A 27674-nucleotide genomic window follows, 5' to 3' on the forward strand; every position below is an offset into this window, starting at 1 on the left:
AAGGGTCCATGACCCACAACAAAAGGGTAGTCCTATACATGCCATATCCAGAGTTCAACTAAAAGAGTACCAAAAGGGCTTTGATAGTGTGGATGACTTCGACTTCGATGATCCCGAATCCGATATCCGACGAACAAAATCTATAAAACAGAGAGCCAAAGCAACGGGGTAAGCATTTTAAAGCTTAGTAAGTTTCAAGTAATGAAATCGGCTTTGACTAAAGTATTACATTCACATAGCTAAATGGATCACTTTATTAATACACATTCTCATACACATACTTACTTCACACTTCATCAACATATACACACAAGGTATTAACCTATCTAAAAGTCGAAAGTTCGTTAGTCGATTGAACGAATACTATTAAAAACGAATCGACTTTTCCGATGCACACGCAAACATACCTTATCGTTTGGGTTTTTCGAGCGTATTAATTGAATGTATTACAGCACAACACGCTCACCTTCGAACCCAAGTTTCTTCGGAATTTAGCCGGATATAACCACAAGCACAAATGCCCTCGGGTCTTAGCCCGGATATATCAACTCGCACAAATGCCTTCGGGTCTTAGCCCGGATATATCAACTCGGACAAATACCTTCGGGTCTTAGCCCGGATAAAATCACTAGCACAATTGCCTTCGGGTCTTATCCCGGGTATAGCAACTCGCACAAATGCCTTCGGGTCTTGGCCCGGATAAAATCACTAGCACAATTGCCTTCGGGACTTAGCCTGGATATCATTCAAATGCTCATGCACACATATATCAACAATCATGACACATCCATATTTCACTTTCGTTACTAAGGCTCAAACACAAAGCATTTATTAAACCTTTCCAATTTCGGCTCAATAGCCACACACAAAGAGCATGATTTCAATTGGCTTTATAACATAGTCTCTATGCACATTCGGCTATCCATCATAGTATGACTAATCATTTCAATATAATTCAAGTAGGGTCATTACTCGAAGACTTACCTCGGATGTTGTCGAACAACTTTAATGGCTATTCAATTACTTTTTCCTTCCCTTTATCGGATCTAGTTCCCCTTTGCTCTTGAGCTTAAAGAATACAAATAGGAGTATTCAATATTTAAACCAATAATATGAATTTATTAATCACATTCGGCAATCACATATCATTAAATTTTCAAACCAAAATGTCATTATATGACCACATATACACATATCCATATACTTAAGCTCAATAATTATAATATAATATCATATACTCACTTTAAGTATATTGCCGAATATACTTAATCATACATACACCTAACCAAAATAATTTCTAAAATCTTTATATCATTTATACACTAAGCCGAATACTCTTACCAAGTTCACCTATATTCTTCAACAAATTCTTCATTGATCAAACACATATTCGGCTAAAGAAGTGGCAATTTTAGCAACTTTTGATTTAATACTTAATCAATTATAATACATCTAAATATTCTTTTCATATTATTAACTCAAATCACATACATTATTTAATATAACATTTTCACCTTCGGCATTAGTATCAACCATAGTAGCCGATTCTTCCTACTTTGTACCCATGCATCTATTTGATCCTTAGTTAGTTCAAACACTCACACACTAAGATTCATCCAATTTTAACAAGAAATAAAATCCTTAATCCTCAAACTACCATGGCCGAATGTTATAACCCAAGCCACATATATTGTTCCTCAAGGCCCTTCAAGGACCACATTCGGCACCTCCTTAATAACAACCCAAATTTCAACCTTCAAGAAAGAAGAAAAAAAATATATGTGCTAAGAGCTTCAAACTACTTGGCCAAATATCAAACCTCCTAACAATCAAAACTTAAGCCATGGAATGATTAGAACTTGAACTAACCACCTTCTTTATACAAAATTTTCCAAGAATTTCAAGGTACTTACCTCTTCTTAATCCTCATCCAAACCGAACATAAAGCAAGAGAACTCTTTCTTCTTCCTTTGATTTTTCGGTCAAGAAGAACAAATAGGATGAAGCCTATTTTTTTCTTCTAGTTTCGGCAAAATGGGGGAGCAAGGATGAAACAACTTTGGTTTCTCCTCCCACTCCCCTCATATTTTATTGTTCTTAACACAACATGTTGTCATAAACTTTTCATAATATGTTTTACCCATCACAATTTTTCTATCCACCTTGTCATGGCCGGCCACTACTATTTAGGGGGGGAATTTGACATGCAAGTCCCCCCTTTTTATTTCATGCACTAATAGGTCCTTATGCTTTGACCTATCACATTTCAAAATTTTCTCATATAAGTCCTATTTACTAAAATTCACCTACAATTAAACAAAATTCAAACACGAAATTTTCACACATGCACATGTACATATAATGAGCATCAATTATGACGGTTAATTATTTTTATGACTCGGTTTAGCGGTCCCGGAACCACTTCCCGACTAGGGTCAATTTTGGGCTGTCACACTAAATGAAACACCCCACACCCGTACCCAATGCCGGGACGAAATACGAGGTGTTACCTAAATTGGTCGCCCACAAACACCCTTTTCTTAGTCATCATAATTTACTCGAATTTAAAACTTTTCTGATTCTTTATCAAGGACTTCATAACAAAGGCCTATGAGGTTCCAACCGTCATTTAAAACCGTTCGGGAATGATTCAGATCTTCCCACAAACTCTGAAAAACATTACTAGATACAGGGGCACGCGCCTGTAAACTGAAAAATATATAGGATTTTTCCTATATAAATTATCACCTTTTTACTTAAATTTGTTGTTAAAACCAAGTAATTGTTTAATAAATTAATGAAATATGTGAAAATATGAAAACAAGACATAGAAATTATTAAAATGTGATTTTATGCTTTGTTATATAGTTTTCATGCATAAAATGGCTTATTTTATATTAAATTGAGCATATTATATTTTTTATGACATAAAGTGGGCCATGCATGACTAAATTAAATAATAAAATATAAAATTATATTTAATAATTCAATTTAAAATATTTCATTAATAATTCGGGTTTTAATTAATTTAATTAAGTTGGTAAAATTTAATTCTTTGGTCCTCTAACTTATTGATTTATTTTTGGACAGGTCTGAGAGCTTTAATTTGATTATAAAACCGTCCAAATAGAGGGCCAAGTCAGCCCAAAATTTGGCTGAATATGGAGGTTCATAAACCATCTTTTGGTTTAATTACACAACGTCCTTGAAGAGGTGAAGAAATCAAAGATTTGCCCAAAGATTTGCTGGTGACTGAGTCTTAGTCCTGAGTTGTTGTGGCACTCAAATTGACCAAGAATCAAGCAAAATCAGCCACATTCCCTCAATTCATGGCTGACCACCCTTGGAAGGATTTTTGAAAGATGGACACTCTTATTTTTAGCAAACTAGCTCCCATGCCTCACCTATAAATAAGAGCCCCCTTCTCACTTTTTTAACCATCCCTCATCCCTCATCCCTTATCCCTCATTCATCCCTCACTCATTCATCATTCTCTCCTTTCCCCATTCTCTTTGCTTTCTTAGCCCTCACGCCTATCATCATCTTTGCATAAAGATTTTGAGCAAATTAGCCTCTTAAAGAACCCTTGGTCGGCCACCTCAGAGAGCCATCAGCAAAAGAGCAAAGCAAAGGAACGACGGAGCCCTCATCAGTCAGAGTCTTGGGTGACAACCACTCTGAATTGGGTTTAATCTTTCTTACTTTAATTTAATTCAAGAATGTTTGCTATGTGTTCTTTGTTCTTGTTTACAACAATGATAGCTTAATTTTATTTAAGCTAGGATGATTCATTTGATTTAACAATAATTATTTGATTGATGCTTATAATATTTGTGCCTTAATTGATCATGTTTTCAATTAAAATCAAGTCTGTATTTTGTTCATATGTGATTGAAATGAACCTAAATTAGCTGAGCGATCTTAACCAGACGATGACTAATGGACGTATAATTGAAAGGTGCATGCTCAATTTAGATCCTAACCCAATTAAATTGCAGGTTGCATAACATCCCTAACCAGACTCTATTATCTGCATAGTTTTTAGATTTGTGTGATTAAACTTTTTCAAACCTATTACGTCCCTATTACCTCACACAAATACTAAGAAACCCTTAGTAAATAAGGATCAGTAAAATGCGTATTTGCTAAGTAAAGGATTCTGAAAGGACCTAACGTGGTTTCCAAACTCATGAAAGATCGAGTTGCCATGGAATATCTTTCTGAATATTGATAAGCATGTTGATAATAATTTGAGTTTATAAAGTAATTGTCCTAGCTTATTTATGTTATAATTGTTGCTTATTGTGTTAATTCTACTAAAATCTATCTCATTCATGTAGTTTGCATACTTAGGATAATTTTCATTAGGGATCATTGCATTTAGTTTCATATACTTAATTCATCACTTCTCAATTATATTGTTTTTATTTATCAAATTGTTAATACACTTTTACAAATTAAGTGACTTAGCACAAATACAATCCCTGTGGAGACGATAACTCGATACTTACTTATTACTTGATAACGACTGTGTACACTTGCACAAACCCAAGCGTTACAGGTTTTTAGCGCCGTTGCCGGGGATTGTCAACTGTTTCCATAGTCATTTTTTGTGAAATAATTTATTTTCAATTTGGTTATTTCTAACAGTACTAACTTATTCTTTTTAATTTTGTAATTTCTTTCCAGGTGTTTATAAGCATAGATCAGATTATCGATTTACTCCCAGTTGACCCTGAAATTGAGCCAACTTTTAGACAAAGAAGACGTGAATGAATATCTCAGAGACAGAACAAGATGGACCTTGGAAATCAAAATCAAGACCAAGGTAATAAATCCGAACACGTACGAAATCCTATCCTCATTGCCGATGATAGGGATCAATGTATCAGGCAATATGCTATACTGCTTTTCAATGAGTTAAATCCAGGAATTAGACCAGACATTGAGGCAACCCAATTCGAATTGAAACCAGTGATGTTTCAAATACTAAAAACGGTGGGTCAATTTAGTGGTATGCCTCGGAAGATCCACATCTCCACCTTCTATTGTTTATGAAGGTGAGTAACTCATTTAAGATAGCCGGTGTGACTGAAGACGCACTGGGGTTGAAGTTGTTTCCATACTCGTTGCGAGATTGAGCACGAGCATAGCTCAATTCATTACCACCAAGTTCTATATCTACATGGCAAGAATTAGCAGAGAGAGTTTTGGTTAAGTATTTCCCGTCTAGTAAAAAAGATAAGTTGAGGAACGAGATCACAACTTTCCAACAATTGGATGATGAGTCTTCGTATGAGGCTTGGGAGCAATTCAAGGAGTTACTTCGTAAGTGTCCTCATCATGGGAGTCCTCATTGTATTCAGTTGGAGACATTCTATAATGGTCTCAATGCACATACAAGATTGATGGTAGATGCTTCTATGAATGGTGCAATTTTGTCTAAGTCTTATAATGAGGCTTATGAGATCATCGAGAGGATCGCGAGCAGCAACTATCAATGCCCAGCAAATCGAACAGCTTCAGGAAGACGTGTAGCCGGAGTTCATGAAGTTGATGCTCTCATTTCGTTATCATCTCAGGTATTGTCTATTTCCTCTATGCTAAACAAGTTTACCGCTAATGGTGCTAATAATTTTACAGCTCAGCCACCAAGTCCGTTTGAAGTAGTTTCCAGTGTGTACTGTGGGGAAGGTCATTCTTTTGAGAATTACCTATTGAATCCTGTGTCAGTATACTATGTGGGGAACCAACATCAAAATAGGAGTGCACAAGGACCCCAGTCCAACTTCTATAATCCTTCATGGCGTAATCATCCCAACTTTTCTTGGAGCAACCAAGGAAATGGACCAAATAACAACTTTATGCAGCATAGACCCAACCAATCTTAGGGGTTTAACCATCAAGCTCCAAAACCACCTCAAGCTGAATCATCAAATAGTTTGGAGAACTTGTTGAAAGTATACATGGAAAAGAATGACGCTTTGATCCAGAGTCAACAGCAACACTGAAAAATTTGGAAAACCAAATGGGTCAGTTAGCTACGGAGCTTCATAATAGACCACAAGGAACCTTGCCAAGCAATATTGAGAATCCAAGAAATTTGGGTAAAGAAAATATCATGAAAGTGGCATCGTGAAGTGGTAAAATTCTGGAGCCCTGATTGATTGATGTTGAGGACAAGCCTATTGAAAATGGGGAAAGTCTGTAATATCCTGATTTTGGGCCTAGTCGGAATAGTGGTTTCGTGACCACAAAATTCGAGATAGAAATAATTATTTTATGATTATTTTTAGGTCTATGATATGATTGCATGATTGTGTGAAAATTTTGTGAAGAAATTTTATGCATAAAGTGCTTAAATTGAAATTAGGGACTAAATCGAATAATTTGCAAAACTTGCATTCTAGAAGTTTCTAGTATGAAATTGTTTTGAAATATTAATTAGGAGGTTTTAAATAGAAATTTTACCAATTTCTAAGTCTATGGACAAAAATTGGACATGGATGGAATTTTTGGAAAGTTTAGTAGTAAGGGCATTTTGGTCATTTAGGGGTAAAATGAATTAAAATACAAAATTAAAAGCCAATTTTGCTCATCTTCAACCCCATGGCCGAATGTAGCAAGGAGAAACCATGGCTAGGGTTTTTCAAGCTTCCAAGCTCGATTGTAAGTCCGTTCTAGCCTCGTTTTTAACGATTTTTACGTTTTTGGAGTCTTGGTAGCTCGATTAAGCTTATGCTAGCAATAATTCAACCTAGGGTTCATATTTAGAAAAATACCCATAGGTGAAATTTGTGTATTTTGTTGTTTTATGATAGAATATGAGGTTTTAAATTATGTTAGACAACTTGTACTACTCGGTTTTAAGCGAAAACGAGCAAAAGGGCTTAATCGATAAAAATACCTAATAGTCATAAGTACATGTTAGAGTGAGAATATGATGTTACCATAGAAGGGAAAAATGATCAGCATGTCATAAAACATAAGAAAATAGGCTGAAGTTTAATTTACGAGCTTTGGGGAAAAAGTGTAAATATGTGAAAGTTTAGGGGCAAAACTGTAATTTTTCCAAAATATGAGTTTGGGTCAATTTGAATAATGTGAGTCCTAATTAGACTATATTTTAAATGATAGAGCAAGGAAAACTAAAATTCGGGCTAAAATGGGGAAAATACCAAGTTGTGGATGAAATGGTAAAAGTAGCCATTTTCGCATACAAGGTAAGTTCATGTGTAAATAATGTATTATAATTGTTATTTTTAAGTTATTGATGTTAATTATATGATATGCTGATTTTTATCATGAAATATATGCTTTGTGGTTATTTTCGAATAAAATGCAAATTATGTGAATTATTGTTAAATATAAAGTGCTACCGAGTATTGGTTTCGTATTTTACGGAAGATGGCATGGAGATGTGTTCGAGGAAAATCCCATTTGAACCTTAGGAATAGATTAGGATACAAGTGACATGTCACTAGGATATTTGGGCATCCGAACTCGTTGAGGTGAGTCCGAGTTCACTTATGGATGCGAATGTCCGAACTCGTTGAGTTGAGTCTGAGTTCGAGAGATGTAACTAGGCATCTGAGCTCGTTGAGTTGAGTCCGAGTTCACTTATGGGCGGGTTACATGGTAGCTTGGCTACATATGTGGCACTTATGTGCAAACTTTCCATTTATCCGAATTATATTCCGATGTGTTCAACGGGTAAAATTCTACTCAAATGGAGGAATACTTGAGATGAAAGGGACGTATTGGTAAGTATTGTGAAATGAATACTTTGAACAGGTATGTACTTAACCCTCGAGTTGAAAACTCGATATAACAACAATATGGTAAGATGATAAATGAAAATGTGATATGAATGTCTCGGTGATGATTATGCAAATGATGTTTTATGTTTGCTTATATAGTTGTGTTACTTGCTATTTGCATGTGAGCTTACTAAGCATTTATGCTTACTTCCTCCTTTTCATTCCTTGTAGTGTTGACAAGCCAGCTCAGAAATCGGGAACGGTCGGAGGCATGCTCACACTATATCTGTATACCATCTTGGCATAATGGCTTGCATATTTTGAGTATGGCATGTATAGCATTATAATCATTTTGTATATATGGTCTTATGATATGGTTATTGAGTGGTATGGAAATGCTTGGTAATGATTAGCCATTGGAATGGCTAATCATGATCATATTTGGTGTTATGTATGCTAAATTGCTGGCTAATTCATGGAAACCATGAAATAGGTAAAATTTACCATAAAATAGATTCAGACAGTAGCAGTGACATGAGTTTGAAAAATCATTAAAAATAGTAGAGATGCAATTAGATGGTGAATAAAATATGGAATTGAAGAATTATGAGTCTATTTTCATATGGATGGAACAAAACAGGTATATGAGTTATATTTTATGAGATGTTTAAATTTTTGTGAAACAGGGCCAGAGCGATTTCTAGATCCCCTTTTCTGACTTTGGAAATTCACCATAAATTTTTAAAATATAATTAGAAGTCATGATTTATATGTACAGATTCCTTATTAAGTCTAGTTTTATTAAAACCAAACATCATAGTCATTGAAACTTTGTACAGGGAGATATTTGATTCGTAATACACAGAGGTCAGAGCAGTCGAACCCTGAAACAGGGGAGACTTTAACTAATAAACTGTACTAATTTTCTCGTCCAAAAATTCTAGAAAAACATTAGTAAATATATATATGAGTCTAGTTTTAGGAAAAATTTACGGAATTGAATTTAGATTTTTGTAACTCGAGATATGAATTTTTAAGCGGCTGTGATGCAGATTGCTAGCTTGACTGAAAATTTTAAAAATAAATTGTTTGAGCTGTTTAAGTAATGAATTAAGTCTGTTAACACCTCGTGTTCGACTCCGGCGACGGTCTCGGGTACGGGGCATTACAAAGTCAACCAGCTGTTGAAGTCCCTACACCGAAAGAGTTAGAATCTGCAAAGATTGGCAAGGTAAATCCTAACTTAGTGAATTCAGATACTTTAACATCTTCTCTGGATGCAGATTTACCTACTCAGAAGAGTTGTCCGGTTCAACCAAAAGTTCCATCACCTCCATATCCACAAGATTGGAGAAACATGAGGTGCAATTCAAGAAGTTTTTGGATGTTCTGAAGCAATTACACATCAATATTCCATTGGTGGAGGCTTTAGAACAAATGCCGAATGATATGAAGTTCATGAAAGATGTAGTATCCAAGAAGAAAAGATCGAGTGAGTATGAGACTGTCGCTCTGAGAAAGGAGTGTAGTGCGTTCTTATAGAACAAGCTACCACTAAAATTGAAAGATCTAGGAAGCTTTACGATACCCTGTAACATTGGTGAATCTTATTGTGGTAAAGCTTTGTGTGACTTAGTAGCAAGTATCAACTTGATGCCTAAGTCTATTTTCAAGATGCTAGGGATAGGAGAAGTAAGACCTACAACTGTGACGCTCCAGCTAGCAGATCGATCTTTAGCATACCCCGAAGAAAAGATCGAGGATGTTTTGGTAAGAGTCGATAAATTTATTTTTCCTGCTGATTTCATTATTCTAGATTTTGAAGCAGATAAGGAAGTGCTAATTATCCTTGGGAGACCTTTCCTAGCCACGGAAAGAAAGTTAATTGATGTGCAGAAAGGAGAACTCACCATACGAGTTCAAGACAATTGGGTAACTTTTAACATTCTTAAAGCGATGAAATTTCCTTATCCGACAGAAAAGTGCTCAGTTATGGAAGAAATAGAAATCTTGATTTCTATGGAAAGCCATCTTGAAGAAGATAAATTGGAGAAAGCCTTAGGGTTTGACCCTTTGGAGGATGAAGAAAGTGAGGAAAACATGGTTCTGGTGGAAGCCAATCTGAGAAATGTTATTCAATCCACAAGGTTTGAACCATTGGAGTTGGAAGTCAGAGAATTTTTGCAACCCAAATTGTCAATCGAAGAACCACCTACACTCGAACTAAAGGTACTTCCTTCCCACTTTAAATACATTTATTTAGTTAATTGTTCTACTTTGCCTGTGATTATTTCAGCCGAACTGATAAAAGATCAAGAGGAGCAATTAATTTCTATTCTAAAGAAATTTAAGAAAGTAATTGGTTAGACTATAGTTGATATTCGAGGTATAAGCCCTTCATTTTGCATGAACAAAATTATTCTAGAGGAAGGTGAACAAGCTTGAATTGACGGGCAAATGAGGCTTAATCTTATTATGAAGGAAGTTGTGAGAAAGGAAGTGATCAAATGGCTAGATGCAGGAATCATCTATCCTATTTTAGATAGTTTGTGGGTAAGTCCAGTACAGTCTGTGCCGAAGAAAGGTGGAATTATGATTGTTGAGAATGAGCATAACGAATTGATCCCAACAAGAACTGTTACTGGTTGGAGAATTTGTGCTGACTACAGCAAGTTGAATAAAACCACTTGGAAGGACCATTTTTTATTACCTTTTATGGATCAGATGTTAGATCGACTGGTAGGTAATGAATTCTATTGTGTTTTATATGGTTATTTGGGATATAACTAAATAGTTGTTGCTTCGGAAGACCAACATAAAACAACCTTTACTTGTCCATACGGTACGTTTGCTTTTAGACGAATGCCTTTTGGTTCATGCAATGCACCAGCAACATTCTAACAATGCATGATAGCAATATTCACTGATATGGTTGAAAATTTTGTTGAGGTTTTCATGGATGATTTCTCTATTTTTGGTAACACTTATGATATTTGTTTGAGTAATTTAGATAAGGTACTGAAGAGATGCGAAGAGATGAATCTTGTCCTTAACTGGGAGAAATGCCATTTTTTGGTTAAGGAAGGGATTGTCTTAGGGCATAGAATTTCAAAGAAAGGAATTGAAGTCAACAAAACAAAGGTGGATGTAACTGAAAGATTACCGGCCCCAATGAATGTGAAAGGAGTCAGAAGTTTCTTAGGCCATGCTAGTTTTTACCGAAGGTTTATCAAATATTTTTTGAAAATTTCTAAACCACTGTGTTTGTTTTTAGAGAAAGATACAGTGTTCGATTTCAACAAAGCATGTTTAGAAGCTTTTAAAGAGTTGAAAAAATGGTTAATCTCAGCCCCAAAAATCATTACACCCGATTGGAGCACACCTTTTGAGTTGATGTGCGATGCAAGTGATTACGCTGTTGGAGCTGTGATGGGTCAAAGAAGGAATAAAGTGTTCCACCCTATTTACTATGCAAGTAGAACCTTGACGGAAGCCCAACTCTATTATACGATAACTGAAAAGGAATTAATTGCTATAGTTTTTGCTTTTGACAAATTTCGCTCATATCTTATAGATACCAAAGTTACAGTATTTATTGACCATGCGGCCATTAAATACTTGCTCACAAAGAAAGATGCGAAACCGAGGCTAATTCGTTGGCACTTTTACTTCAAGAATTTGACCTTGAGGTCCAAGACAGAAAAGGTGTTGAAAATCAAGTAGTTGATCATCTGTCGAGGTTGGAGCAAGATGAGGTAACACGATCAATGAGAATTTCCCAGATGAGCACTTATTTGAGGTGAGTCAAATTCATGAAACACCTTGGTTTGTTGATTTTGCTAATTATCTTGCATGTGGGATAATTCCTTGAGAATTGACATACCAACAAAGGAAGAAATTCCTTCATGATAGTCGGTATTATTTCTAGGAGGACTCATTCTTGTTTAAACAGTATGCAGATAATATAATCCGAAAGTGTGTAGCTGAAAGTGAGATTGCTGAGATCTTACATTATTGCCATTAATCTCCAAGTAGGGGTCACTTTTGTGGTGCACGTACCGCAACAAAGATTTTGCAAGCAGGTTTCTTTTGGCCTACACTATTTAAAGATGCTTATGCTTATGTGAAGAACTGTGATAGATGCCAAAGGAGTGGAAACATATCATGGAGGAACGAGATGCCCTTAACAAACATTTTGGAGATTGAATTATTTGACGTATGGGGCATTGACTTGTTAAGACCGTTTCCTTCTTCGTATGGGAACAAATACATCTTAGTTGCTGGGGACTATGTATCCAAGTGGGTTGAAGCTGAAGCATACCCTACAAATGATGCTAAGGTAGTCATGCGATTCTTACATAAGCATTTGTTTTCACGATTTAGGACACCAAAAGCTATTATTAGTGATGAAAGTTCTCACTTTGTGAACAAATAGCTTAAGTGGTTGCTTGATAAATATGATGTGAAACACAAGATTGCTACTGCTTATCACCCTCAATCTAATGGCAAGTTGAAAGAGTGAAACGTGAGATTAAAGGTATCCTCGAAAAGGTAGTATGCCCCAGCAGAAAAGATTGGTCTCGAAGGCTCGATGATGCATTATGGGCCTATCAAACAACATTTAAGACACCGTTAAGAATGACTCCTTACCGGTTGGTTTTTGGGAAGGCATGTTATTTGTCATTAGAATTGGAGAATAGAACTTACTGGGCTTTGAAGAAATTGAACTTTGATCTTAAGCAAGTCGGTGAGAGAAGGATGTTACAACTGGATGAATTAGAAGAGTTGAGGTGGTTTTCCTATGAGAAAGCCAAAATGTATAAAGAAAGATAAAAAAGATGGCATGATAGTCATATATGACCTCGCGAGTGTGACAGCCCTGAAGTGACCCTAGTCGGAAAGCGGTTTCGAGACCGCTAAACCGAGTCACCAAATTATTTGAATATGATAATTATTGTCTAAAATATGTGAATATGAATGCGTGAAAGTTTTAAGCTTCGATTTAGTTAATTGCATGTGAATTTAGTTAATAGGACTTATGTGTGACACTTTTGAAATCTGATAGGTTAATCTATAAGGATCTATTAGTGCATGTAATAAAAAGGGTGGACTTGCATGTCAATTTCCCCACTTAATTGGTAGTGGCCGGCCATGACAATGAGGGTGGACAAAATGTGATGGGTAAAACATGTCATAAACATGTTATGTTAGTGTTTTATGGGAGGAATGATAAAATAAGGAGCATGGGTAATAAAATAATAGTGGTTAGTAGGAGGAGAAAGAGAAAAAGAAAAAAAATGAGCTAGGCTACTCCTCCATTGCCGTGACTTAAGGAAGGAAGAAGAAGAGGATTTTCTTGCTTCATGTTCGGTTGGTTGGTGTTTAGGAGGAGGTATGTTTGATGTTGTTCCATGAGATTCATGCATGTTTTTAGTTGTTAGCTTGAGTTCTACCTAGCCCATGGTTTAAATCTTTGCTATGTGATGGAGATGATATTCGGCCATGGGTGTTGTCTTCTTGGTTGGTGTTTGATGTTGTGGTGATGAGGCATGAAGATGAGTTAAGTTTCGGCTAAGGTGGATTTGTGTTGATGTCATTTGCATGCTAAATGTGAAGCTTTGTAATGATACATGTGATGGTGGATTGATGACTCTTGGATTTTCTTTTTAGCATTTTTGAGTTAGACATTAAGTTCTTTGTTTAACCCATGACCAAAATTGAAATGGTATGGTGTCTTGATGCATTCGGCCATGGTAGGAAGTAGAAGAGAAATATGGTTGTTGTTCATGTTATTTGGATGAAAAATGGTAGTAAGGTGAAGTGCAAATGTTAGTATTTGATTACTAGTGTATATATGTGTATTAGCCGAGTTTTGAACTTGAAACAAAATGGTATGTAGTCAATACAAGTAACCATATTTGTAGGAAGTATTAAGCATATAATTGGCCTCAACATAGACATGCATATTCAGCCACATGAGATAGATTGGTGTTGCATGTATTCGGTTATAGGCGAGCATAATGATGAATCTATCTTGACTTAGATAATCGGCTCAAGGAGAATTTGTTAAAGTGCTTAGTTAATTGATATTAGGTTAATGATGTGTGTATTCGGTCATAAAGGTGCACATGAGGAAATGTTAGATTAATTGTATTAAATTGCTCAATGTGATTAAAAATGCGTATGACAATTTTGTATTTGAGCTAAAGGTGGCCATATGACCTATCAAACTCCTTGTCATATTCGGCCATAAGCTAGCATAATGAGACTTTAATAAGTTAAATTTGTTTGAATTAGCTTAAGAGCTTAGAGGACCAAAGTTGGATAAGGGAAAGGAAAAAGTGATCGAATAGCCGTCAAAATCGTTCGACAACATCCGAGGTAAGTTTTTGAGTAACGGATCTTAGATTATGATTCTATTAGATCATGTTTTAAGTAAATCAAAATCATGCTCTTTGTATGTAACTATTGAGCCGAAAATGATAATGCTTGATAAGTGACTTGTGTTTGAATTCTAGTTATGAAAATGAAATATAGATGTGTCATGATTTATTGATATGTGCATGGATATTCGGATGATAACCGGGCTAAGTCCCGAAGGCATTTGTGCTAGTGACTAATTCCGGGCTAAGCCCGAAGGCATTTGTGCGAGTTACTATATCTGGGCTAAGTCCCGAAGGCATTTGTGCTAGTTACTATAACCGGGCTAAGTCCCGAAGGCATTTGTGCGAGTTACTATATCCGGGCTAAGTCCCAAAGGCATTTGAGCAAGTAGCTATATCCGGCTAAATTCCAAAGGTACTTGGTTTGGGAATGAGCGATCTTGCTGTAATAATTTCAATTAATACGCTCGTAAAATCCCAACGATGAGGTACGTTTCGTATATGCATTGGAGTAGTTGATTCCTTTTAAATATTATTCGCTTAGTCAATTAATGAGCTTCCGGCCTTTGGTTAAGTTGATCCCTTATGTGTGAATATGAGGGTTGGAAATGTGAAGTAGGACTGATTTTTGAGAATATGTGTATATGAAATTATCCGTTTAGTTATATGAATGCTATACTTCAGTTGTGCCTAATTTCATTGCTCAAAACTTACTAAGCATTAAATGCTTACTCCGTTCTTTGAATCTCTATTTTATAGATTTTGGTTCGTCAGCTATCAGACTCGGGATTGTCAAAGTCGAAGTCGTCCACACTATCAAAGCCCTTTTGGTACACTTTTGGTTGAACTCTGAAAATGGCATGTATAGGACTACCCTTGTTGTTGTTGGTCATGTTCCCTTTGGTTTTGTATAAATTTGGATAGCCATGCGAAAATGGCTTATATATACTTTGAGCATAGCATTATAATCGTTTTGTATGTTGTTCATTGAGAGGTATGGAAATTTTTGGTAACGATTAGCCATTGGAATGGTTAATCATGATCATTTTGGTGATTTGTATGACAAATTCTAGTTGATTCATGGAAAACCATGAAATAGGTAAAGTTTTACCTTAAAAACAGATACTGACAGCAGCAGTGGTGTGGATTTGAAAAATCACTAAAAATAGTAGGAATGGAATTAAATAGTGAATAAATTATGTAATTGAACCTTGATGAATCTATTTTCATATGAAAGTAACGAAATGATCATATAAGCCGTATTTTATGAGATGCTTAAGTTTTCGTGAAACAGAGCCAGAGCGATTTCTGGATCCCCTGTTCTGACTTTGGAAATTCACTATAAATTAACCAGAGATAATTAGAAGTCATTCCCTATATGTAAAGATTCCTTTTTGAGTCTAGTTTCTTTAGAAACAAACGGCATAAGTATTGAATCCCTGTACACGGAGATATCTAAGTCGTAATGTATGAAGGTCAGAGTAGTCGAACCCTAAAACAGGGGAGACTTTAACTAATAAACTGTACTAATTGGCTTGACCAAAAATTCTAGAAAAAAATTTTTTAGATGGATATATGAGTCTAGTTTCAGGTAAAATTTACAAAACTGGTTTTCAAGTTTTGGGACTCAAGATATGATTTTTAAGGTGACAGTGACGCAGTTAGCCAGCTTGTCTGGAGATTTTTAAAATGGTCTGTGAAAATAAATGAATTAAGTCTGTTAGCACCTCGTGTTCGACTCCGGCAACGATCTCGGGTACGGGGTGTTACAGCGAGTTTAAAGAAGGTCATAAGGTTTTGTTGTTTAATTCAAGGCTGAAGTTATTTCCTGGAAAGCTGAAATCCTGATGGAAAGGACCTTATACCATCTATCGAGCTTATTCTTTTGGAGCTGTTGAATTATACTACAATTACGGAGGTACATTTAAAGTTAATGGTCAACATCTCAAACATTAGTGGGATGGTGAAGTTGAGCGAGTTGAATCCTCGTTCAAATTAACAGACCCTTGATTTTTCACAAACTTGTTTTGTAAATAAATAAATAATTAGGATTTATTCTCTTAATTTAGTACATTTAATTAATTCTGTCTAAGGAGATTGGAACTTAAGCGGGCCCGCTGTGACCCCTCCAACCTTTCCTAGGAATTTGTTTAATGTAATTTATTAAGAAGAAATTTTCTAATTAAGATTTAAAATTTCTTTTAGTTTCATTTGTTTTGTTTAAATTTTAAATTTTTATGTTAATAAAGGGGGTCAAATTTGGCCCAAGAACTAATCAATTTCTTCAGTAAGATACAGTCTGAATTTGAGGCCCAAGACAGCAAAAAGGGGAAAAATTCCACATCTATTGCCGCCACTTCCATTGCTTGCCGCCCAAGTAACCCTAATGTAGCTAAGTTTTTGCTACATATTACCCTAAATTTTCCCTATATAAACCCCTCTTCATTCTACTATTTTTCATATCCCTCAAAGCAATTTACTTAAACCCCAAAAAAACCCTAAACTTTTCTGTTGTGTCGTTAACCTCAAATCCCAAAAGAAACCCTAGTTCTTTTCCCCTTTTATTAAATCTCCTATCGCCGCTGCAAATAAATCGCCGGGGCATCAACGTCATTGTTGCACGTAGCCATTTTCACCGCCGCACACCACCATTGCTGCCGTACGTTGCCTTCACCGCGCAACCTTTTCGCCGTCGCAAGGTTTGCCAAGCAAGTCCTACCCACTTTCCGATTTCTCTTCTTCCCCTGTAAGCAGAACTTTGTTGATTTTTTGGGAAAATACCATGTCTCGCAAAAGATCTAGATCGTCAAAGACTACTCCTGAAAACCCGATTGTGATTGATGAAGAAGTGAAAGAGAGATTTGATTCAATTTTCAAGCATCAACCTATGATGCCAGAAAAAAAGGTTTTAACTTGAAGAGTAATGATTTGATGGTTGTCCCTGTGCCAATTAGAAAGACAATCAATGCTCTCAAGTGGGAATGATTTTTTAATGCTCGTTCACTTCCTAATGATGAACTAGTTCGAGAGTTCTATGCAAGTTTGACTATACAAGATGCCACTGAGGTCATCATTAGGAAGAAAAAGGTATCTCTTACCTCTAAGTCCATCAATGACCTAATGTTGAAGAAGATGAGTACTACCCTTTGATGTTGTAACAAATCCGAGATCCCAATGGATTATAAGAAAATATGGGAGCCATTCTTGCCGAAGGGAATACCTTAAACCAGTAGCAAAGGTATGGTTTTATTTTGTTCGCTACAGTTTTATGCCTATCTCACACAGTTCCACCATCTCGATGGAACGAGTGCTCTTGTTATATGCAATCTTGATAGAAAAGTCCATTAATGTTGGGAAAATTAATCTCAAGGAAGATTGATGACTGTGCTAAAAAGAAGACAGGATGTGCTTATTTCCCATCATTAATCACTTCACTTTGCTTAAGGGCTCATGTTAAAAGACAAGCGAATTTGAAGGGGCAATATGTACAAGGGTGCATTACAAGTCATGATCTAGAAAGGTTAATAGAGAAGGTGCATGAGCTGAATCAAGGTGAGCAATGAGAACCAACTGAGCCAAGTACTGAGGAGTTAATGAACGAAACTAAAACTAAATCAGTTTCAAACACTGAAGAAGAAGAATCTGATAAGGAACCAGTTGAAGACCCTGAACCAAGGGTTGAACCAGAAGAAGAACCAGTTAAGCTAAGTGTTGAACCTGAATATACAACTCCCTTGTCGACTTCTGCAAGTACTTCAAGGAAATCAGAGTTGTCAATGTTGATGGATATGTGCAAGTTCATGCACAATCAACAACAAACTTCCTGGAAATATGCAAAAATTAGAGATGATTCGATTCGAAATACTTTTAAGAATATCTCTAACACTTTTGTTCCTAAGTTCCCAAATGTTATCTTTGAGACATGGATGGATGATACTTATTATACAAGCGGAGAAGGAGCTAAAGAAGACAAGGGGAATAAGTCAAAAGAATAAAAGGGGGGATTCTTGGCTTTTTATTTATTTATTTTAGGTCTTTAGGAATTTGTTTCTTTAGTAACTAGGATTTAATTTCTACAAAATAAAACATAGCAAGCATAAATAAATGCTTCCCTTAGAAAGAAAAAGACTAAGTGATGCGGTAATGGGAATGAACATGTCTAGGATTGGATTATGAGGAAAGACTTGGTATTTAAGCAGTCTTAATTACTCACCTCTCTTTCTTTTTAACCCTACCTGGTGTTCAATTTTCATTCATTACTTTGTTCTTACAATGAGGACATTGCTTCTTTTTAAAGGGGAGGTAAGGCAAATAATTGCTGCTCAAATTTTCAAGTAGTTTCAATTATTTCTTTCATGAGTATGTTTTAATAAATGAATGTTTAGAGAAATTCTTTGTTAATAAGATAGCTTGTATGCAAGCATGAATGATGATTTTATCTAAATTACTGTATGTTATCATGAAGAACGAAATGATTGTATGATCTTAGTCTTTAGTAATGTTTGCCATAAAAACTTAGTTTCTTTTGAGATTAGACATGCTTGAAGGTTTATATCTTTAGAATTGACTTAGTAACTTTCTTGAGGCGAAATCCTAGGAGACATAAAAATCTAAAATGATATAGGCACCATTTTCTTTGGATTGTTTGAGCCTTTTCAAGCCCACCTTATGATATTAGACCCTTGAAACTATAATTTTGAGCTTAAAGGCCTGTTTATTGCAAGAACCTACATTACAAGCCACTTACCATCTTTGTAAGTTATCCTAATTTTGTGCACCTATCTTAACTTAAGTTGTCTTGGTAATCAACATTTGAGGAAATTTTCATAAAGATGTATGTGCTCATGCTTAAAAAAAAAAGAGGGCAAAGAAAAGTTTGCTCAGTCTTCAAAAAGGGAAAAAAATGTATGAGCTTAAGTTCAAAATAAGTTTGATGGCGTTCCAAAGGTTCACCTAAAGAAAAAGGTTGTATTACGAGAAAACTAAGACAAAGTTAAAAGTTAAGATCTTGAAACCGAAATATCCCATCTCTTAAAATCCCTGGCTTTGACCTAGCCCCATTACAACCTTATAAAAGGCCTATTGATTTGATGAGGAAGTCCTAAGTTCAACATATGAAGATTATAAATAAGCCTTATGATTGTTTTGCTTGATTGATGAGAAATTATGTTGAATGAAAGAATATTATCTATGGCTGTGGCATATATACATGCTATGATTCATGTTGGCATACCTTGAAACTTAGTATAAAATTTTCAAAATGGTTGCATATGAATTACTTGTTAATGAAGAAGATCGATGAGAATGAATTTATTAATACATGATTATAGGGCAATGATTGATGTTGCTTACACTTTTAGCAATTTTACTTTAGCGAGACCTTGTGCTGTGCATGAACATTACTCAGGACGAGCAATGATTTAAGTTTTGGGGTGTGTAAACTGAAAAATATATAGGATTTTTCCTGTATAAATTATCACCTTTTTACTTAAATTTGTTGTAAAACCAAGTAATTGTTTAATAAATTAATGAAATATGTGAAAATATGAAAATAGGTCATAGAAATTATTAAAATGTGATTTTATGCTTTATTATATAGTTTTCATGCATAAAATGGCTTATTTTATATTAAATTGAGCATATTATATTTTTTATAATATAAAGTGGGCTATGCATGACTAAATTAAATAATAAAATATAAAATTATATTTAATAATTTATTTTAAAATATTTCATTAATAATTCTGGTTTTAATTAATTTAATTAAGTTGGTAAAATTTAATTCTTTGGTACTCTAACTTATTGATTTATTTTTAGGCAGGTCTGAGAGCTTTAATTTGATTACAAAACTGTCCAAATGGAAGGCCAAGTCAACCCAAAATTTGGCTGAATATGGAGGTTCATAACCATCTTTTGGTTTAATTACACAAGGTCCTTGAAGAGTTAAAGAAATCAGAGATTTGCCTGAAGATTTGCTGGTGTCCGAGTCTTAGTCCTGAGTTGTTGCGGCACTCAAATTGACCAAGAATCAAGAAAAATCAACCACATTCCCTCAATTCATGGCGAATCACCCTTGGAAGGATTTTTGAAAGATGGACACTCTTATTTTTAGCAAACTTGCTCCCATGCCTCACCTATAAATAAGAGCCTCCTTCTCACTTTTTCAATCATCCCTCATCCCTCATCCCTCATTCATCCCTCACTCATTCATCATCCTCTCCTTTCCCCATTCTCTTTGCTTTCTTAGCCTTCACTCTTATCATCATCTTTGCATAAAGATTTTGAGCAAATTAGCCTCTTAAAGAACCCTTGGTCGGCCACCTCGGAGAGCCATCAGCAAAAGAGCAAAGCAAAGGAATGACGGAGCCCTCATCAGTCAGAGTATTGGGTGACAGCCACTCTGAATTGGGTTTAATCTTTCTTATTTTAATTTAATTCAAGAATGTTTGCTATGTGTTATTTGTTCTTGTTTACAACAATGATAGCTTAATTTTATTTAAGCTAGGATGATTCCTTTGATTTAATAATAATTATTTGATTCATGCTTATAATATGTAGAGCCTCAATCGATCATGTTTTCAATTAAAATCAAGTCTGTATTTCGTTCATACGTGATTGAAATGCACCTAAATTAGTTGAACGATCCTAACCAGATGACGGCTAATGGATGCACAATTGAAATGTGCATGCTCAATTTAGATCCTAACCCGATTAAATTGCAGGTTGTATAACATCCCTAACCAGGCTCTGTTATCGGCATTGTTTTTAGATTTGTGTGATTAAACTGTTTCAAACCTAACATGTCCCTGTTACCTCGCACGAATACTAAGAAACCCTTAGTAAATAAGGATTAGTAAAATGCGTATTTGCTAAGTAAAGGATTCCGAAAGGACCTAACGTGGTTTCCAAACTCATGAAAGATCAAGTTGCCCTGGAATGTCTTTCCGAATATTGATAAGCATGTTGATAATAATTTGAGTTTAATTAAAGTAATTCTCCTAGCTTATTTATGTTATAATTGTTGCTTATTGTGTTAATCCTGCTAAAATCTATCTCATTCATATAGGTTGCATATTGCATTAGGGATCATTGCATTTAGTTTCATATACTTAATTTTTCATCACTTCTAAATTATATTGTTTTTATATATCAAATTGTTAATACAATTTTACAAATTAAGTGACTTAGTAAAAATACAATCCCTGTGGAGACGATAACTGGATAGTTACTTATTACTTGATAATGACTGTGTACCGTTGCACAAACCCGAGTGTTACAATGCCCATGTGGGAGGGGCAACACACCCATGTGACTAGTTTGACATGGTCGTGCTGATCGCCCGTGTGGCTCACACGGCCTAAGCAATTCATGGACACACCCGTGTCCCCCACCCATGTTGAATTAATTCCAAATGCACACCTACAGGGGTTTTCACACAGCCTGGCACATGCCCGTGTCCCTGGCCCGTGTCCTTTACACGGCCATGACACGCCTGTGTACAAAAACATGGACATTCTGTTTTTGACGCCAGCATCCCCAAAATGGCATACAGCCAAGGCATAAGCCCGTGTGCTAGGCTGTGTCCATCACACAGCTGAGACACACGGCTGTGTCTCTGCCCGTGTGTTTACTATCATGCATACTGACTTGAAATCTTTACGTGCAGGGGACACATGGCCGGACCACACACCTATGGGGCAGACCGTGTGTCACACATGGCCTAGACACACACCTATGTGCCTACCTGTGTGGACAATATAAGGTTATTTACCAAGCCTCTTTGCCACCCTTATTTACACTGCCTACACATTAGGAACCAAAACCTATACAAGGATCTCTCGTGCAACCAATTCAGCCACAATAAACAACATTCCATGTGTGCATTTTACTTAACTATGAAAATAACATCTTTGTATATAAATCAAAAAGAATGTTAGCCATCATTCAAGGCTTAATACAAAATGAGGGATTTATCCCAAACCAACATATTTGGCCAAACTTATAAAGACACAAAACATAAGTCTAGTTCCCTATACATGCCATATTCAAAAATATAAATCAAACTATATCGAAAGCTTCAATTAACAGAGTGATTGATATCTCTGACTTCCATTGATCCTTAAGTTGGATAGGCGGCACTATAAGAAAATGGAAAAGGAGAGGGAGTGAGCATAAAGCTTAGTAAGTTGCACAGAAATAATTTTACAACATAACTTTTCCATTCATCAACAAGTATCATAATACACAAGTGGCATAAGCAAAACTTACTCATCAATAGTCGATACACCTCATATAGCATATATTGAGCTCACATTACATACATACCAAATAGGTACCTGTGTCACTCACAACAAGGTTATACTTTTCTTGTTAACTTGACATCATACTTTTACCGTTGAACTATTTGGAACATTATCAGATACTCATTTAGCCTCAAACATGGGTGCAGGTGTTGATGCCATGTCCCAGACATGGTCTTACACAAGCTCTAGCATATCTATGCCAATGCCATGTCCCAGACAAGGTCTTACACTAACACATCTCGTAGCCGATGCATGTCCCAGACATGTCTTACACTGGCTTACGTCTCGAGGCCGATGCATGTCCCAAACACGTCTTACACTAGCACTTGTCTCAATGCCGATGCCATATCCCAGACATGGTCTTACATTAGCTCTCATAATGTGGCCGATGCATGTCCTGGACATGTCTTGCACTAGCTTACAATAACTCATATGTTATGACCTGAATATCCGATTTATTTCCTAGGTTCAAATGGGAACTCTACTATCTCTATTACCATCATGCTTTCTCAATTCCATAATCAAGCAAATCATACTATATTAATCTCAAGTACAATTCAACACATTCAATAACATTGTGGTTGTATTATTTACATACAACTTACCTCAGATTACAAAATGTGGCAACTAGTCGCTTTAGTCGATTTGCTTGGCTTTCCCCCGGTTTAGGTTCGGATTCGATATTTCTTGATCTATAATAGCAAAACGCACTTATTTAGTCAATAATTAAAATTAGGAAAATAGAAAATTTATAACTTTGGTAAAATGACCATTTTGTTCCTAAGCTTTGACAAAATGACCATTTTACCCCTAGACTCGGAAATAAATTTTTATCGAATTTCTTCACACCTTAAGCCTAGCCGAACCTTTTCTACCCTTATAGCAACTCCAAATACCCACTATTTCCCACACTTATCATCTATTTTACAACTTATGCAATATAGTCCTTTTAGGTGTTTTCATACTAACACCTTTCACAAAAGTTGGTCATAAGACACCCAAGACTCATTTGCTTCCATAAAAACTCAACAAATATTACAAATCCTTTTATGGAAAAATCCTAAACTCTTAATCATTTTGCAAAATAGTACCCTCATTTGAAAGCTTATGCTTTAAGGGTATCAAAAGTACAAAAATAGTCAAGAAAAGCCATAAAAATCACTTACTTGTGAAGGCTTAAAGTTGCTGAAATTTAAAGCTCTTAAAACCCCATTTCTTGCTAAAAATTTTAGTTGAGAAGAAAGAATAGATGAAAAAGATGAAGGCTAGGCACTTAGGGTATTATTATATTACACCTTATGTCATCAAAATACCTAATGTTGACTTTTCAACATTTTTACCTCCCATGGCTGGCCAAACTATCACAATAGGGTCTAATTGACCTTTAAAGAACCCAAATTTTTATTCTCTAGCTATTTGACACCTTTAGCTATCAATTTAGGACTTTTGTATTTTATGCGATTTAGTCCTTTTTTTTAAGTTCACGAACGTCAAAATTAACCCACCGAATTTTTCATACAATAATATAAACATGCAATGACTCCAAAATACTAATAAAATAATTTATTCAACTTCAGATTTGTGGTCTCGAGACTACTATTTCAACTAGCCCTAAACTCGGGCTATTACAAAAGGAAAGTGAGCTATGAAGCTCAGTGTGAGTTCAATCACAAGAAATTCAGTGCAAACACTCGATAGGTTATAATAATGCATAGTATAATTGCAATTAATTAGCAAATCAGAAAATCAGTTTTTCAAATTAACCATCAATAGTATCACAAAATTCACAATAGTAATGAAAATATCGATTTTTCAATTTATCTCATCATCGCAATATCTCAATGTTTACCACTATGCATATGCTTATGAATGCAATGCATTTTTAATTATCAGAAAAGGGTCCTACCCCACCTTTACACACGAAAGTAGGAGTTCCCCAGAACTCCTCTACCTTTACACCATATTATGGATAAACCACTCATCATTGTGCATGAACCACTCGTTGTGGATAAACCACTAGTGATAAAAAGGGTGGATGGACTACTAAGGTTTTTGATAAAAAAAGGTTTTGTAGACAAGCTGTCAGTAGGTTGTGAATACACAATATGTTTGCATTTTAAAGCTGCCAGTACAATGTGGTTAAACCACTCAAACAATGAAGATAAAAGCTACTCAAACGCCGTGGAGAAACCACTCAATAGTGCAGACAAACTGCTAAACTTCCTCCATTCATATCATTCCACCCCCTGCAATGCGATATGACATGTTTAAATTAGATCAATATAGTAGCATTTAATATGTTTAACAGAACATTATGTTAGCAATCATTATGCTTATAGCAATTCGATTCAGTGACAAATATTAACCTTATAACATATTGATTCAGTACCAAAAAGGCATGCTCTACATGTGTTCAATTTAACGATAACATAAGGTAAGTTGTACGTACCATCACAAATAAAAAAAGGACAATAGACATATATATCATTCACAATTCATGCAATTATATATACCTTAATTAAGCCAATTAGGTCATGGATTCTAATATTATTCATATTATCAGAGACTTAACTGGATCAAAATAAAAAGCAAACAATTCGAGAATCATTTAGGGACTAAATTCAATAATCACATCAATATCACATTGAAAACCAAAGCAATGGCATTAAAATAATTCATACACCATTAACATTTCATACCAAAACATCACTCTTTTCAATTCATATTTCATCATGCCATATTCACACATTCCATAAGTCTTTTACCAAAATACCAAACAAGTTCCAAACTCACACGTATACTAAACCAAAACATATTTACATGTACTCAAAACCCATCTCAAACAAGCATCATCAAAATTATTATCTTCACAACTTACTATCATAAATTCAGTTCACCTATTACATGCCATATAACCTAAAACGATCATTCAAAATCTACCAATAGGTTTCTGGATAGTGGGATTCTTCGAGTCAATCCGATCGCTCGTATCTACAAGAAAATAATAGAAAGGCACAAGTAAGCTTACTTAAGCTTAGTAAGTTTTACGGAATAAAAATAATTAACTTACTGTATAAATTATCTAATACATAATACATATAAGTCATAAACCAATAATCTTGTCATCCATTATCAAATCACAAGTGAGTTTTAAGCTTAATTTCAAATGAAACAATCTAATCAATTACATTGTACCATTAAAAATAAACTCAATAAACGTTTTAATAGATTTGGATACACGGTTAACCATCCAAACACACCAAAATGCTCAAATGAGCTATCCATCTGAAACACACCTGGGCACCAAGTGCCAAGCCCGTAGGCTAACGTCCCTCCAAATCACACCTTGGCACTACATGCCAAGCCTGAAGGCTTTACATCTGCCCTCGGAATAAACCTGAGTCATTGTAATGTAACATGATAGTCTGCAACAAATGCTGAACTTCAATATATTCCTAAACAAGAATATAACAGTAATCATCATCTCAACACCAACCAATCCCGTACAACACGCGATATAACCTATTGGCATGCCAATTGTATCCTATACTACGTTCATTGGTTCGCTTATTTATCAAATAACAACATTCAATATATATTTTTTTTTATCTCAAATCAACTCATTTACTATAATTCAACACTTTAAGTCAATTAGAAAATTGAATTCATAAATAAATAAATGTTTAAAGTATGCTAAAATTAAAAATATGAACTTACCATGGCTAAAATGTAGAAACAACAAAAGTTCAGGGACTAATCCACAACCTTCCCTTTTCCATAATTATCAACTTGATATTGATCTATAATATAATTTATTAGCCTCAATTTCACATTCTATTCAATTTAACGAATCTAATTTCTTATTTACAATATTTACACATTTGCCCCAAAACTTACATTTAAAACAATTTAGTCCATAGTATTGAACAAGCCAATTTCCACAATTAATACAAAAACCCATTTAACTAAATTTTTATTCATCTTATTACAGCCCATAAATTCCAGGGATTCTCAAGGAAAATCAAGCTAACTTCCATATTTTTCCTGTTTAGTCTCTAAACTCAAATTTACTAAAAATTACTTTACAATTTGATCATATCTATCAACTAAGCTTCCAACAACACCAACTAGCAACAAAAACATTCAAAATTATCAATGATAAATTTCTAAACATTTGACTATTTCAAAAAATAATTCTTGGGCTAATTACTTAAGCTATAACTAAATAAAAAATGTCAAATTTACAAGAAACAAATGATAAAATCACTTACACACAACACACTAAATGACCGAACCTTCAAAACTCTCCCATGGCTATTTCTTGCTTCCCAATTTCGGTAAAAGCAAAGAGAAAGATGATAGGATTTGTTTATTTTTATTTAATTTAAGTTTTATAATCTATTTACTATTTTGCCCTTAAGTACACATCCAAATTTCTCACTATTTACTTACCAACCGTCCACTACGTTTACTTACATGATATATTTATCATTTTAGTCCATGAATTTTCAATTCTATAATCATTTAGTTCTTTTTAACTAATAGGGTTAACTTTTACATTTTTTACAATTTAATCATTTTTAATTAATTAACTATCTAAACGATAAAATTTTCAACCAAAATTTAATACAACACTAATGGCTTCATAAATATTAAATAATTAATATTTTAAGACTGGCACGTTGGAATTGTAGTTCTGAAACCACTATTTTCGACATGTGACAGAGAAATCTGACCTTGCGAAGCCAGAACTCAAATTTCCTGAACTTTGCATAAAACTATTTCTCGTGTAAAATCTATAGAATAATTTGTAAATGCTGAGCATGCTCAGATTCTATTTTAGAATAGATTAGGATATCATCAACAAATACCACCACAAATCTATCTAAATGAGCCTGAAAAACTTGATTCATTAAATCCATAAAAGCAGCAGGAGCATTAGTTAATCCAAACGGCATCACCAAAAATTCATAATGACCATAATGAGTTTCGAAAGCAGTTTTCAGTACATCAACATCTTTAACTCACAATTGATTATAGCCCGATCTGAGATCTATTTTCAAAAATATCATCGCTCCTTTCAACAGATTAAATAAGTTGTCGATTCGAGGTAAATGATATTTATTCTTTATTGTAACCTTGTTCAACTACTTGTAATCAATACATAATCTTATCGACCCATCTTTCTTTTTCATAAATAACATAGGTGCACCCCAAGGAGATACGCT

At 34.9% G+C, this 27674-nt stretch overlaps 1 non-coding gene across 1 annotated transcript; it reads right to left on the minus strand.

The window, feature by feature from the left end:
* Positions 1-5244: 5244 nt before the first annotated feature.
* On the minus strand, positions 5245-5351 carry LOC121217086 (small nucleolar RNA R71). The gene has a single exon (XR_005913305.1). It is a non-coding gene; the product is annotated as a small nucleolar RNA R71 (small nucleolar RNA).
* Positions 5352-27674: the final 22323 nt, after the last annotated feature.

This window comes from Gossypium hirsutum, chromosome A02 (assembly GCF_007990345.1).
Source record: "Gossypium hirsutum isolate 1008001.06 chromosome A02, Gossypium_hirsutum_v2.1, whole genome shotgun sequence".
In the NCBI taxonomy this organism is placed as follows: Eukaryota; Viridiplantae; Streptophyta; class Magnoliopsida; order Malvales; family Malvaceae; genus Gossypium; species Gossypium hirsutum.